Source organism: Pavona decussata, unplaced genomic scaffold, assembly GCF_977016875.1.
Source record: "Pavona decussata unplaced genomic scaffold, jaPavDecu1.1 SCAFFOLD_40, whole genome shotgun sequence".
NCBI lineage: Eukaryota > Metazoa > Cnidaria > Anthozoa > Scleractinia > Agariciidae > Pavona > Pavona decussata.
In genome coordinates, this window is record NW_028145462.1 from 1,615,144 (window position 1) to 1,628,739 (window position 13,596).

General features: G+C 33.2%; 1 long non-coding RNA gene across 1 annotated transcript; it reads left to right on the forward strand.

The window, feature by feature from the left end:
- The first annotated feature begins 2,419 nt into the window (after positions 1–2,419).
- Positions 2,420–10,212, forward strand: LOC146483124 (uncharacterized). Its single transcript, XR_014863913.1, has 3 exons — positions 2,420–3,569; positions 4,659–4,686; positions 8,521–10,212. It is a non-coding gene; the product is annotated as an uncharacterized LOC146483124 (long non-coding RNA).
- The last annotated feature ends 3,384 nt before the right edge of the window (positions 10,213–13,596 follow it).

The following is a 13,596-nucleotide window of genomic DNA, read 5'->3' on the forward strand; positions in this document are numbered from 1 at the left end:
TTTGCCAACTTAAGTTTGCCATGTCATGGCACCATTTGTTAATGTATACACCGTCAGCTTTTTCAATCGAGGTTGTCACATCAAAGCCTCAAGCTTATGTGATGAGACCGAAAGGTAGTGTGGGTAATCAAAATTTGTTTTAGTTCAAAAGGAACTATTGATATCCTATCCACTCGTCATTCACAGTGTGTGCAAAATGGACGTTGTACCATCTGATTGTAAACGATGTTCAGTTGTTACATGTAGTTCTTGTAACTACATGCAAGTGAGAAAAAAAATAAGTTTTATATTTATTTTTGTTTAGTGTACATGTATATGACGGAATTTTTTTATTTTCTTGATCAAGTCTTCATGTTGTCTTGGTATGAAAATTGTTCAAAAAATCCTTATCAATTTTTTCTTCCCCCGCGTCTGAGACATGTTAAAGTATCAAATTTGACTTCCAGTTAGGTACGATACCTTGCAAGATGGGAGACTAAGGATAGAAGGGCTGTGATGTCAACACAGGAAAGCTAGTCTCATGATTTCTCTATTCCTCAGTTGTTTTTCGTGTGTGGAGGAAGAAGACTGCGGACGAAAATATGAATGGGATAAATGTTGAATACTCAGAATGAAACAACTGTGGAATAGAGAAACTGCGAAACTTAGCGTCCCTGTATTGACATCACAGCCCTACTATACTCATTCTCTCATCTTGCACGGTTTCTTAGCCAATCGGAAGTGAAGTTTGATGCTTTTACATGCCTCAAATGCAGGGAAGAAAAATTGATAAGGAATGTTCTTTTTCAAATTTCATACGAGAACAACATTAACATTTGATCAAGCAAATAAAAAATTCTGCCATATACGCTTTAAGTTGTTTTCCAGCTTCAAATTTGCGTACCATGCATGTGCTGCATTAACATCGAACCATTACATTTTATAGTTTTATGCTGAGTTTACCAAGTTGGATAACAGAAGATCATTGTCATCAAGAATTATTTTATATGAGAGTGCTCGCTGAAAATTGTTTGGTAAGCATGCAAACATTGTTCATATACTTAATCTGCAGTACAACAGTCAAGGTGATCCTGATTTTGCAAATTTTTAAATTTTCATGAATTAGGATTCCATACTATTTTTGCGGTCTTGTCACATACACTGTAGATGTGAATCTGTTCTCTGATACCTTATTATAGGAAATTAATGCTCGTGTTAAATTAAGGTATTCAAAATTAATGCAACTTAAATTAATGCAAATTGAAGGAAAAGTTACTACCCAATAATGAAAAATTAATGTGAAAGAGGTGCTAAAAATACAAAGTGAAGGAAATAATTAACACGATTGTCACAAAGAAACAGAATTTGTTCAGACAACTGGAACAAATTCATTTTAACACTTACATGTAGTGCAAAATTCGAAAATTATCCAACAACGTTTGTGGAATTATTACAAAACGAGGGGTTAAGCAAAGGAATTTGGCGGCTTTGAGCGTTCTTCATAATGTCCACTGTGATAAAACAATGCCTTTTCCCTTATGGAGTGTATCGAGAATTTGGGGTGAAAGTAATGGAAATTAAGGTTGCGAAAAATAAATGTGCCACTTAATTAATAACACAGGAATTAAAAAATTAACGAGAATTTTCAAAACTTGGGGTAATTAATTTCATGAGGCATTAATTTCCTATAATAAGGTAACATCAATTGAAATGGCTGTATCTAGTGTGTGTAGCATAAACATTCCAGCATCTATTTTAAGTTTTAGTATGATGTAGGTATGTCCAGAAATGCACACAGCTCAGCAGTGCACACAATGAAGGGTCAAGGGTTTTGATGAAAAGTTTACATGTACATCTTACAAAGTGGATAAAACTTAGGATCTTAGGATGGCGCATTTGAGCAAATGTTGCCAATCATACAATACATTTCATTTGATCTTCTCAAACTCATTAATAATTCATCAAGAGAAAACAAAGAAAATCACTACTGTGACTGTGGTTTGGATATGTGTTCCTAATTACCAAAAAAATTTGCCAACTTTAACCTTGAATTTCTCCAAGAATTATTGATCATTTGAAAAGCCATGCCATGCCTTCGACCTCAAAGTCGTTTAAAAAAAACTAGGCTGCGCCTCATTTTTTCTTGTTTTTTAGGGTAAAACTCAAGTGTATAGTATTAGGTTGAAAATTAGGCCAAAAAGGAAAGTGTATAGTATTATGATGAAACTAAGACCAAAATCCAAAGTGTATAGTATTAGGATGAAAATTAGACTGAAAACCAAAGTGTATAGTATTAGGATGAAATTTAGACAAAAAACCGTAGTCTATTGTGTTAGGATAAAAATTAGACCAAAAACCAAACTGTATTATAAAAATTAGTAGTAGGATGAAAATTAGACAGAAAAAAAAGAGTGTATAGTATTTGGATGAATGTTAGAGGAAAACCAATAAAGTGTATAGTAATAGGATTAAAATTAGACCAAAACCCATAGTCTAAAGTATTAAGATAAAAATTATGCTGGAAAGAAAAGTGTATAGTATCCGGATGAAACTAAGACCAAAAGCCAAAGTGTATAGTATTAGGATGAAAATTAGACCAAAAACCAAAGTGCATAGTATAAGGATGAAATTTAGACAAAAAGCCAAAGTGTATAGTATTAGCTTGCAAATTAGACGGAAGACCAGAGTGTATAATATTAGGATGAAAATTAGGCTGAAAACAAAAGTGTATAGTATTAGGATGAAAATTACGTCGAAAACAAAACTGTTTAGTATTTGGATCAATATTAGGGGAAAACCAAAGTGTATGATATTAAAAATTAGGCCAAAAATGAACGTGTAATAGGATAAAAATCAGACCAAAACCCATAGTCTAATGTACTGTATAGTATTCCAATGAAAATACGACCAAAATCCAAAGTGTATAGCATTAGGATGAAAATTAGACCAAAATCCAGAGTGTATAGTATTAGGAAGAAAGTTAGGTTTAAAACCAAAGTGTATAGTATTAGGATGAAAATTAGACCTAAAAAGTAGTCTATAGTATTTGGATGAAAATTAGGCTGTTAACTGAATTGGATAGTATTAGGAGGAAAATTAAACCAATAAACATAGTCTATCGTATAAGGATAAAAATTAGGCCAAAAACATAAGGGTATAGTATTCTGATGAAAACTGGACCAAAAACCTTAGTGTATAGCAGAAGAATAAAAACTAGGGTGAAAACTAGTCTGTAGTATTAGGATGAAAATTTGGCCAAAATCCAAAGTTTATACTATTGGCATGAAAATTAGGGCAAAAACTAGTGTCTAGTATTAGGTTGAAAATTAGGTGGAAAACAAAAGTGTATAGTATTTGGATTAAAATAAGGTAGAAAACAAAAGTGTATAGTATTCAGATTAAAATTAGGGTGAAAATGAAAGTGTATAGTATTAGGATGAAAACCCAAAGTTTGTAGTATTCGGATGAACATTTGCTCAATACAAACTGATGAAAATTAGTGCGAAAGCTACAGTGTATAGTGTTAGGATGAAAATTAGCCTGAAAACTGAGGTGTATAGTATTAGGATGAAAATTGGGCCAAACCCATAGTCTGTAGTATTAGGATAAAAATTAGGCTGGAAACGAAAGTGTATGGTATTAGGATGAAAATTAGGCCGAAAATGAACGTGTATAGTATTAGGATGAAAATTAGACAAAAAAAAGGCTATAGTATTAGGATGAAAATGGGAGTGAAAACAAAGTGTATAGTATTCGGATGAAAATTAGGCCGAAAATGAACGTTTATCGTATTAGGATGAAAATTAGACAAAAAACCATAACCTATAGTATTACGATAAAAATTAGACAAAAAACCAATGTGTTTAGTATTACCTTGCAAATTAGACCAAAGTGTATACTGTGAGGATAAAAATTAGGCCCAAACTCAAAGTGTATAGTATTCTAATAAAAATTAGGCCAAACGCCAAAGTGGATAGTATTCGGATCAAAATTAGGCCAAAAACCAAAGTGTATAGACTTAGTATATGGATCAAAATTAGGCCAAAAATCAAGGTGTATAGTATTCCGATGAAAATTAGGCAAAAACGAAAGTGTATAGTATTTGGATGAAAATTAGGCCAAAAACTAAAGTGGATAGTTTTCAGATGAAAATTAGGCAAAAAACCAAAGTGTATAGTATTCGGATGAAAATTAGGCCAAAAACCAAAGTGGATAGTTTTCAGATGAAAATTAGGCAAGAAACCAATTGAAAGTGTATAGTATTCGGATGAAAATTAGGCCAAAAACCAAAGTGGATAGTACTTGGATTAAAATAAGGTAAAAAAACCAGGGTGTATAGTATAAACATGAAAATTAGAGCAAAAAGATAGTCTACAGTATTAGGATGAAAGTAAGGACCAAAGCAAACGAGTGTAGTATTCGGATGAAAATTAGGGTGGAAACTGAGGTGTAAAGTATTAGGATGAAAATTAGGCCGAAAATAAACGTGTATAGTATTAGGAGTAAAATTTGGCCGAAAACCAAGGTGTATAGTATTAGCTTGCAAATTAGACCAAACAAATAGTGTATAGTGTCAGGATGAAAATTAGCACGAAAACAAAGTGTATAGCATTCGGATGAAAATTAGGCCAAAAACAAAAGTGGATAGTGTTTGGATGAAAATTAGGTCGAAAAACCAGGGTGTATAGTATAAGCATGAAAATTAGAGTAAAAAGATAGTCTGCAGTATTAGGATGAAAGTAAGGACCAAAAACAAACGTGTATAGTATTAGGATGAAAACTAGGCCGGAAACAAAAGTGTATGGTATTAGGATTAAAATTAGGCCGAAAATGAACGTGTATAGTATTAGGATCAAAATTAGACAGAGAACCATAGCCAATAGTATTAGGATAAAAATTAGGCCGAAAACCAAGGTGTTAAGTATTAGCTTGCAAATTATACCAAACAAATAGTGTATAATATAAGGATGAAAATTAGCACGAAAACAAAGTGTATAGCATTCGGATGAAAATTAGGCCAAAAATCAAAGTGTATAGTATTCGGATAAAAATTAGGCCAAAACCAAAGTGTATAGTATTCAGATAAAAATTAGGCCAAAAACCAAAGTGGATAGTATATGGATAGTGTATGGCATTCGGATTAAAATTAGGCCGAAAATGAACTTGTGTAGTATTAGGATGAAAATAAGACAAAAAACCATAGCCAATAGTATTAGGATAAAAATTAGGCCAAAAACCAAGGTGTAAAGTATTAGCTTGCAAATTATACCAAAAAAATAGCGTATAGTATAAGGATGAAAATTAACACGAAAACAAAGTGTATAGTATTCTGATAAAAATTAGGCAGAAAACCAGTGTGTATAGTATTAGGATGAAAATTAGGCCAATCAAAGTGTATAGTATTCAGATGAAAATTATTATTATTATTATTATTATTATTATTATTTTAATTTGCGTTACATAACACAATAATTACAATATTGAACACTGCTTAAACTATTAACAAAAAATACAATAGGCCAAAAACCAAAGTGGATAGTATTAGGATGAAAATTAGACCAAAAACCAAAGTGTATAGTATTCGGATTAACATTATGTCAAAAACCAAAGTGTATAGTATTAGGATGAAAATTAGGCCAAAACTCAAAGTGTATAGCATTAGGATAAAAATTAGGCTAAAAACCGAAGTGGATTGTATTCGGATGAAAATTAAGGCAAAAACCAAAGTGGATAGTATTTAGATGAAAATTAGGCAAAAAACCAGTGTGTATAGTATTAGGATAAAAATTAGGCTAAAAACTAAAGTGGATAGTATTAGGATGAAAATTAGTACACAAACCAAAGTGTATAGTATAAGAATCCAAATGAGGGCAAAAATCAAAGTGTATAGTACCGTAAATGATCTAATAAACGCCGGGGGCGTTTATTAAATTTCAAGGGTCCGAGGGGGGCGCTTAAAAGATAAGAGGCGTTTAAAAGAGAGAGGCGTTTATTGTAATAACTGTAACATGGTATCCTAAATACGGTATTATAATAACCTAAATGACAGAGCTTGAGCAGACTATCAAGTCCGTCCGCTAATAGGTCTAAGCCGTCTACAAATCCATAACAGTATATGGTACATACAAAGCGGCGGAAAAGGGTACTGGTAGTTCTTAAAGCTCAATGTCAAGACGCAACTCGCAAACTGAGAACGCAAATAAATTGATTGATTGTATTGTATATGTTTCTAGTTTATGTGTGGTTTTCAGGGAAGGGGGGCGTTTATTAAACAGGGGGCGTTTGTTAGAGAGGGGCGTTTAATACAAACTTGTCAGCTTAGGGGGGCGTTGATTAGATAGGAGGCGTTCATAAGAGAGGGGGCGTTTGTAAGATCATTTACAGTATGAAAATAAGGCCAAAAACCAAAGTGTATAGTATTAGGATGAAAATTAGGCCAAAAACCAAAGTGGATAGTATATGGATCAAAATTAGGCCAAAAATCAAAGTGTATAGTATTCGGATTTAAATTAGGCCAAAAACCAAAGTGTATAGTATTAGGACGTTAATTAGGCCAAAACCAAAGTGTATAGTATTAGGATAAAAATTAGGCAAAAAACCAAAGTGTATAGTATTAGGTTGAAAATTAGGCCAAAGCCCAAGTGATAGTATAAGGATCAAAATTAGGCCAAAAGTCAAAGTGTATAGTATAAGGATCAAAATTAGGCCAAAACCCAAAGTGTATAGTATAAGGATCAAAATTAGGCAAAAAGCCAAAGTGTATATAGTATTCGGATGAAAATTAGGCAAAAAACCAAAGTGTATAGTATTTGGAAAAAAATTAGGCCAAAAACCAAAATGGATAGTGTTAGGATGAAAATTATGCCAAAAATCAAAGTGTATAGCATTAGGATGAAAATTAAACCAAAAACCAAGTGTATAGTATACCGATGAAAATTAGGCCAAAAACCAAAGTGTATAGTATTAGGATGAAAATTAGCTCAGAAATCAAAGTGTATAGTATTCGGATTAAAATTATGCCAAACACCAAAGTGTATAGTATTAGGATGAAAATTAGGCCAAAAACCAAAGTGGTAAGTATATGGATCAAAATTAGGCCAAAAATCAAAGTGTATAGTATTCGTATTAAAATTAGGCTAAAAACCAAAGTGTATAGTATTAGGATGTAAATTAGGCCAAAAATCAAAGGGTATAGTATAAGGATCAAAATTAGGCCAAAAATCAAAGAGTATAGTATTCGGATGCAAATTAGGCGAAAAACCAAAGTGTATAGTATTGGGATGAAAATTAGGCCAAAAACCTAAGTGTATAGTTTTGGATGAAAATTAAGCCAAAAACCAAAATGGATAGTGTTAGGATGAAAATTAAGCCAAAAATCAAAGTGTATAGCATTAAGATGAAAATTAGGCTGAAAAACCAAAGTGGATTGTATTCAGATGAAAATTAGGGCAAAAAACCAGTGTGTATAGTATTCGGATGAAAATTAGGCCAAAAACCAAAGTAGATAGTATTCAGATGAAAATTAGGCAAAAAACCAGTGTGTATAGTATTCGGATGAAAATTAGGCCAAAAACCAAAGTGGATAGTATTAGGATGAAAATTAGTACACAAACCAAAGTGTATAGTATTGGGATGAAAATCAGGCCAAAAATCAAAGTGTACAGTATTCGGATGAAAATTAGGCCAAAAACCAAAGTGTACAGTATTCGGATGAAAATTAGGGCAAAAATCAAAGTGTACAGTATTCGGATGAAAATTAGGGCAAAAATCAAAGTGTACAGTATTCGGATGAAAATTAGGCCAAAAATCAAAGTGTACAGTATTCGGATGAAAATTAGGGCAAAAATCAAAGTGTACAGTATTCGGATGAAAATTAGGCCAAAAACCAGTGTATAGTATTCGGATGAAAATTAGGCCAAAAACGAAAGTGTATGGTATTAGGATGAAAATTAGGCCAAAAACCAAAGTAGATTGTATTCGGATGAAAATTAGGCCAAAAATCAAAGTGTATAGTATTCTTTTGAAAATTAGGTCAAAAACCAAAGTGTATAGTATTCTGATAAAAGTTAGGCCAAAAAGCAAAGGGCATAGTATTTGGTTGAAAATTAGGTCAAAAACCAAAATGGATGGTATTCTGATAAAAATTAGGCCAAAAAGCAAAGGGCATAGTATTCGGTTGAAAATTAGGTCAAAAACCAAAATGGATGGTATTCTGATAAAAATTAGGCCAAAAAGCAAAGGGCATAGTATTCGGTTGAAAATTAGGTCAAAAACCAAAAAGGATAGTATTCTGATGAAAATTAGGCCAAAAAGCAAAGGGCATAGTATTCGGTTGAAAATTAGGCCAAAAATCAAAGTGTATAGTATTCTTTTGAAAATTAGGTCAAAAACCAAAGTGGATAGTATTCTGATGAAAATTAGGCCAAAAAGCAAAGGACTTGGTATTTGGATGAAAATTACGCCAAAAACCAAAGTGGACAGTATCGGGATTAAAATTTGGTAGAAAAACTAAGGTGTATAATATAAGCATGGAAATTAGAGCAAAAAGATAGTCTACAGTATTAGGATGAAAGTAAGGGCCAAAAACAAATGTGTAAAGTATTAGGATAAAAATTAGGCCGGAAACAAAAGTGTATGGTATTAGGATGAAAATTAGACAAAAAACCATAGCCTATAGTATTAGGATAAAGATTAGGCCGAAAACCAAGGTGTATAGTATTAGCTTAGAAATTAGACCAAAAGAATTGTGTATAGTATAAGGATGAAAGTTAGCACGAAAACAAAGTGTATAGTATTCAGTTAAAAATTAGGCAAAAAACCAGTGTGTATAGTATTAGGATGAAAATTAGGCCAAAACCTAAAGTGGATAGTATTAGGATGAAAATTAGGCCAAAAATCAAAGTGGATAGTATTCGGATGCTGATTAGGCCAAAAATCAAAGTGTATAGTATTCGGATGAAAATTAGGCCAAAAACCAAAGTGGATAGTATTCGGATGAAAATTTGGTCGAAAAAACAGGGTGTATAATATAAGCATGAAAATTAGAGCAAAAAAATAGTCTACAGTATGAGGATGAAAGTTAGGCCGAAAACAAACGTGTATATTATTAGGATGAAAATCAGACCAGAAACCATAGTCTGAAGTATTAGGATGGAAATTATGCAGACAACCATAGTCTATAGTATTAGGATGAAAATTCGGCCGTACACTAAAGTGTATATTATTAGGATGAAAATTAGACCAAAAACGAACACGTGAAGTATCAAGATTCAAATTAGACCCAAAACCATAGTCTGAATTATTAGGATGAGAATTCCACCGGAAAGAAAAGTGTATAGTATTTAGATGAAAATTAGGTAGAAAACAACAGTGGATAGTATTAGGATGAATATTAGAGCAAAAACTATGGAATGTTAGGGTCTAGATTTCATATGAATGAGCTAAGGACAAAGGGCATCGTGAAAGTAGTGAAATTAAAAACAAATCTAGAAAATGGTGGATTTGAGAAAGAATGCAGTTCAAGTTACTTTTGTCAAATCTGCCAAAACTGCGATTGTGTTCATTTCTGGGGATCAGTGCTGCTAGGTACCAATAATGGTGTTAAGTTTTTAAATTGTTCAGAAGCAAGTCAAATTTTCTCTAGATTAGCAGGTTTTTTGTCTCATTCAGGCAAAGATCTCCACAAGACGCCACCAGAATAGACAGTGCAGTGTTTTTCTCTGGTAAACTGAAGGCCATAATAAGAAATTCAGGTGCTTCTGAACAATTTGAAAGTCCAATCATAACATAACAGTTGCACTTTCATCCCTCTTTATAGCAGTGGGTTGAAATCCAGTTATAATACTTGATATTTATTTTACGGTCTTAGAGTTTCTTGTTTATTGCTGTAACTTATGCCCTAGGATAAAGGGCTTGGAGAAAGAGGGATGTGTGATGTTCCTTAATCCAAATTGTTTTAAATAATCTCCATTTTGGCTTTGACGCAAAGTTGAGGAATAAGCTCATTTCTTGTTTAACTTGAGAAAAGAAATCCTGCCAAAAGCTGTTTGGAACAATTCAGATTTCAAGGTCAAATTGTCACTTATCCCTCTTCCACCAAACCATCAAGTTATTCATATTTACAAGCCCAAAACTGTTATTATTTTAAAAAGCGGTTGTCAACTGCATTTAATTAACATTGTAATAAAATTGTAATATATTGTTCTTTCAATAAAAAAATTGCATTCAATGTGATGAGTTTGTGGGTGATTTTTTTAGGAATACTCAGAGATGGAATAATTTAAGAAATAAGATGCATATGACATAATAAATATGCGTACATAAATATACATGAAGGATGACATCAAAATCATCAATTACGTATGAATAATGGCATCATAACTCATTTACATACCTGAATACTCAATGGCATTAGACTCAGATTCAGATTCAGAATCAGTTCTAAACTTAACTCCGATACGATTCTGAGGCTGCCTTAGATTCAGTATCAGAATCGAGTTTGAATCTGAATCTGTGTCTAATGCCGTTGAATATTCATGAAAGTAAATGAGTTATGATGTCATTATTCATGCATTCTAACTTATTCTGACATCATGCATATTAAATTATAATTCGCATTTAATTTATTCCAGAATCCACATTTGTACAGTACAGTAATCAACACCAACTTTAGAACACTTTTTTGTAGTTTTTATTGATCTTTTTCAATTTTTACAGTTCCCTCTGATTTTTTACTTTCATATATGAAACATAATTTAACAAGAAATATTAGTGATAGGAACCGACGTTTCGGTGCATCTTGCGCCATTATCAAGGTACATAATTAATGATAAAAAGCGGTTTGTAAAGGCTAAGTTGAAGCGAATTTGCATAACATAGCGGCAAGCTAATTACTTAAATACTTTCGCACGAAGAGAATCGGACTGCACATTCAATGTTGGTTTAAGCTCTTGAATATACAACATTTCATTGACAAGGCAGTCAAATTTGTTCATGTGCAGTCCGATTCTCTTCGTGCGAAAGTATTTAAGTAATTAGCTTGCCGCTATGTTATGCAAATTCGCTTCAACTTAGCCTTTACAAACCGCTTTTTATCATTAATTATGTACCTTGATAATGGCGCAAGATGCACCGAAACGTCGGTTCCTATCACTAATATTTCTTGTTTCATGTATTTCTAAATCATTTCTTTTTTGAAACATAATTTATAGAATATATTTCTAATATAATTTATAAAAAAACCAAGAAAATTAAATATTGAATAAAGATGAAGACAAGTTCAAAAACGAATTTGCCACATTAAAAATTAGTTAAATTATAAAATTTCATAAAGATCTAATCCCATGATTAACAATAGTCCGAATTTTAAAATTTTGCAGATGTATGCCTGTTATCTAGACACAATTCAATAAATAAATAAAAAACGCGCCGAGTGCATTGTTGAGTTATATAAGCACGTGGGAATTTTTAAGAACACGAGAGAAGTGCAGAGAGGCACGAGCCGTAGGCGAGTGCCTCTCTGCACTTCTCGAGTGTTCTTAAAAATTCCCACGTGCTTATATAACTCAACAATGCACGAGGAACAAGTTTTTTTATTTCTTTTATAAAATATAAACAATCGCTACTCCTCAGACAAGTGCGAATTTTAATGAATCAACATCAAGTTTCTCCTTACGCGAGATAACGCGTAATTTAAAAGAGCGCGCTCTTGCCGATCACGACACGATCACGACAGGGCACGCGACAGCGCGCGCAATCAAGTAAAAAGTCAAACTGTTTTAGTTTTTCTTTCGTCAAGAAGTTCAAGAAGTTAACTACAAGTCAAGTTTAAGTTTTAAGGTGTTGAGAGACAAGTTCAAGTTAATTAAAAGTCTGGAAACATCAGTACAAGAGACTGTTCTTTGCGAATCACTGGAGTGACAGCGCATTCTGTCTCTGAATTTCTCAGATTTTTCACAGGCAAAAAATCTGACGTGTGCTCCGTGCATATGTACAATTATAATGCACGCACCATACGTATGCTTCGTGCATTGTGGAGTTATACAGAACTCGGTTTGACCAATCACAGTGCTTGCTTGACCCTGGCTATTTTATAATTATTTGTAAAATATTACTACTTGTTTCTCTACTCTCAGATCTCAATGAAACTTTACATTTTGCTAAATTCGGCAAATTCATTTCTGAACCCTTCATAGGCTAATTGCCAAAAAGGCATTAGACATTGGTAAAAGATGTCAAAAATTACTTTAAAATACTAAGGTAGCAACAACAAGGCATGGGAGATAAAACATGACAATCGCTTGAACAGTAGCCTGTACGTAGATTTCATGAATGTCATGTTCATATTGTTAACTGTAAAGAGATTCAACTGCTGACGTTTCAATGAGCCCTTCAGGCATCAGCCCTTTGTCAGAGCAGTGCACTCAGCACTCGAATGTCTTTACAGTGGCCAAAGTACCTTTGCTTTCCCCCTTATGCAACACCACAGTTTCTTCATAAACTACTCCTCATCTGTAAGCAGATTAAGGCTAGTTTTTAAGTTTCACATCTGTGGCTAAATTTCAGCTACTCCTCTGCTCACTTTCACCCAAGAGAGACGACATTAACTGATGTCATGATGCATCAGTGATGATTTTTGATTTACCACTCACTGTTTTAACTGCAAACAAAATTGATGGAAATTTGGTAAGACTGATTGTGACAGTTTTATTTTCATCAGCAAACCCAACCATCACCAGATTTCTAAAATTTCAATACGTGTGATTCAATGAAAGCAAAACCAAGTCTAGGCCTCAAAACATGAGCAGTGCAAATATAGGCAAGCAACAGCATAACTCAAAATCACTAGCTAGCCCATTTTTGGTGAGTGATATCCCAGATAGCATCCATGCCTAATAGATTCAGATGTCTCTCTCTAAAGTACATTTAAGTGACTAGACAAAGCAGCTGAAATTATTACTCGCATTTTAGAGATACAAATGCTATAGAAATAGGAAACAAAATTTGCTGAGCTTTTGCAGTGAAAGAAAATTTACTGGGCTACAAATCACAGTAAGTTATAAATAACATTCCAATTTAAGTACGAGGGAAGTACGTCCTAGCATGTCAAACTAGCAGTCGTTCTTTTGTAATACAATATCGTTTGTATCAATTATTGACACAAGCACAAGGATGTAACAATGAATACAAAAACCCAGCAATTCTGAACAATAACTTTAAGAACAGCCTACAGTACCGCTTGAAACTATTTGACCATTTGCCACGATTTTGCATTGGTTGAATCACAGTTTTGATCTGCAGTTTTACGTCGTCCAAAACCTGTCTAACTACAACAAAACCCCTGGTATCATCAAGTTTCTTCCGGTTGACTTATGCCGCAGTGAAGGGCAGGACGCAGTTGGATTTGAATTGGCTATTGTTTGCTTCGTTTTCAAGTTCGTCAAGTGACAATAAGCAGACTGCTGGGTTAAGGTGTGATAAATTTGATGTGCAAATATTTGGAACAAGTCTGCATTGGAAGCTCTCGCTCAGAAGAGAAATAATCAAAGCCCTCTGAGCGAACTCGTCAATTGAACTGATGAATGAAAGGATATTTAGGTTTATGTCTAAAGTTACCTA